This window comes from Triticum aestivum, chromosome 2B (genome assembly GCF_018294505.1).
Source record: "Triticum aestivum cultivar Chinese Spring chromosome 2B, IWGSC CS RefSeq v2.1, whole genome shotgun sequence".
Lineage (NCBI taxonomy): Eukaryota > Viridiplantae > Streptophyta > Magnoliopsida > Poales > Poaceae > Triticum > Triticum aestivum.
Window position 1 is genome coordinate 538,342,202 of NC_057798.1, and position 2,827 is coordinate 538,345,028.

Below are 2,827 nucleotides of genomic sequence, written 5' to 3' on the forward strand. Positions count from 1 at the left end.
GCTCCAACACAAGTCCGTTTCGTACGTTTTGCGGTACGCCACACCCCTCCCGATTAACAGGACCCCCGTTTCGATCGTAGGAGGTCCGTTTCCTCCGTTTTGCGGTACGCCAGGCCCCTCCCGATCAACAGGACCCCGTTTCGAACGTGGCCGGTCGAACACAAGGTTGTTTCCTCCGTTGTGCAGTACGCCAGGCCTCGTTTCCATTGCCTGTTCCGTCCAAGCCCTCCCGATGAACACGACCATGCATTCCGTTCCGACCCAGCCGGTTGGCTCTCACGCGTTCCGTTGCCTCCCGATGAACACGACGCATTCTGTTGCCTCCCCATGAACACGACGACAATGTTGTTTCTCCGTTCCGACCCAGCCATGTATGTATGCGCGAGTAGGCATTCGAGACCCTGCCCGTATGTACGTACGTGGCCGTATTTTCTTTCTTGCACCCTCGCTGCTGTACGTACGTGTACATGCTACGTGCGCGCCTCTACTATGACACGTGCGTGCCTCTACATCTACGACACGTGCGCGCCTCTACATCAACCAATATGTACGTACACGTTCACGACCAGAATGACAATGCTATGTACGCTTCGACCAGGTGGGTCCCGACTGTCAGGCACTTCCTTGCCTGCGAAGATGTAGCTGGTGGGTCCCAGCAGTCAGGGGGGCGAATTGTTTTGTTTTTTTTGCCCGAACGCACTTCCTTGAGTGCGAAGATGTAGCCGGTGGGTCCCAGCAGTCAGGGGGGCGAATCGTTTTTTTTTCCTGGATGCACTTCCTTGCGTGCGAAGGTGTAGCTGGTGGGTCCCAGCAGTCAGGGGGAAACGTTTTTTTCGTGAAATATGGTGGCCTGTCAGGTGGGTCCCCGCTGTTAGGTGGAGGAATAATTATTTTGCGCGTAATAAGGATGCACTTCCTTGCTGCGGCCGTGGACCCAGCTGTCAGCCTCTCCACGTACAGTCCACGTCCGATGGAAGTCGGTCGTTGACCACATTGACCACGCCGCGCCGAGAGAACCACGGCGGTGGACGACGGCGAGGCCTAGGAAGGGGACGACGCGGAGTCGGGGAAGACGAGGTAGTGGATGCCCACGCGGAGGGGAGTAAGACAGTACGAGGGTTTACTGGTTCGTCTGCCGTCGCCAGAGAATAACAGCAGGTGTGGGTGAGTAGAGGGATGGCTAGGCCAGCGATGGGAGTACGGTGGAGCGGTGAGGCCTGCGCGGCAGCACAGCCGGCCGCGGGGAGGAGGGAGAAGGCAGTCCTGCCGGCGCTTGTTTGAGCGGCTGGAGCAGGAAGAGCATAGATTGAAGAAGCACGACGGCCGTTGGATGGACATCCAACCGTCATAAGGAGGCACTTCCTTGCGGTTGCCGTGGACCCAGTTGTCAGCCTCTCCATGTACAGTACTCTTCCGATGGAAGTCGGTCGTTGACCAAATTAACCACGCCGCGCCGAGAGCACCATGGCGGTGGACGAAGGCGAGGCCTAGGAAGGGGACGACGCGGAGCCGGGCCATGGGAGGCAGGAGCAGGCGGTAGCACAGCCGGCAACGGGAGGCAGGAGCAGGCGGCACGACCGACGCTGCTTTGGGCGGCTGGAGCAAGAATACCAGAAGTTGAAGAAGCAGTATGGTCGTTGGATGGACATCATACAGTCATTGGAGTATTGACTAAGTTGACAAAGCCCTCCATCCCCGTCAACTTAGTAGGCCCACAAGTCAGCCCAACAATATGGTGGGTCCCAGCTAGCAGGGGGTATTCATTTTTTTGGGCACAATAAGGAGGCACTTCCATGCGTGCGAAGATATAGCTGGTGGGTCCGACCTGTCAGCGGGGGGAACGTTTTTTTCACGAAATACAGAGGCCCTTCCGTGGGTCCTAGCTGTCAGGTGGAGGAATCATTATTTTGCGCGTAATAAGGAGGCATTTCCTTGCGTGCGGCCATGGACCTAGCTATCAGCCTCTCCACGTACAGTCCACTTCCGATGGATGTCGTTCATTGACCATGTTGACCAGGTTGCGTCGAGAGCACCAGGGCGGTGGACGACAGCGAGGCCTAGGAAGGGAACAACACGGAGCCAGGGAATACTCGGCAGTTGTTTCCCACGCGGAGGAGTACGAGGGTTTACTGGTTCATCTGCCGTTGCTGGAGAATAACATCATGTGTGGGTGAGTAGAGGGATGGCTAGGCCAGCGATGGGAGTACGATGGGGCCATGAGGCCTGCGCGGCAGCATAGCTGTCAGGACCCCGACTCAATGCCACATAGATCTAGCATGTAACACTTCATATCACTTTGCGGCCTCACGCACGGTATTCCCACGGGTGTCGCCTTACCTTTACCCGGGACCGTTTGCGCCTTTTGGCACACGTATATGACAGTGTCGCTAGCATCCATATGATAAGGAGCCCGGGCTGACATGGCTAGTCGTAAACCCAAAGTGGCACAAACTTACAGGGACAGGCATCCATGACCCAGCTTCGAACGTGTCGGTCATCAGCAAGTGGGTCCGGGCTGTAGCACTGGGCTAGCAGGACTCCGGTAAACCGGGCTGTAGCGGGCTAACAGGACTCCGGTACTCAAAGCGTGACATTTCCCCGAAGGGACAGACACAGGAACGAAGAAGGACACATGCCGGCCAGCCTAAGTGTTCCGGAGCAGTAGCAAGCTACCATGGCTCAGTGGAAACACTAGGAGACATTTCCCGGTAAGAGAGGCTACTAAAGATAAACAACTAGATGGTCAGATCCCACACATACCAAGCATTTCAATAACATACACACAATATGCTCGATATGTGCAAATACAACATGGCATCACAACATG

The 2,827-nt window shown here is 56.2% G+C and overlaps 1 protein-coding gene across 1 annotated transcript in view; it reads left to right on the forward strand.

Annotated features, from left to right (window-relative positions):
• The window catches only part of LOC123039285 (uncharacterized), a 99,411-nt gene that overhangs the window by 30,847 nt on the left and 65,737 nt on the right, over nucleotides 1–2,827 (forward strand). The window lies entirely within an intron of this gene.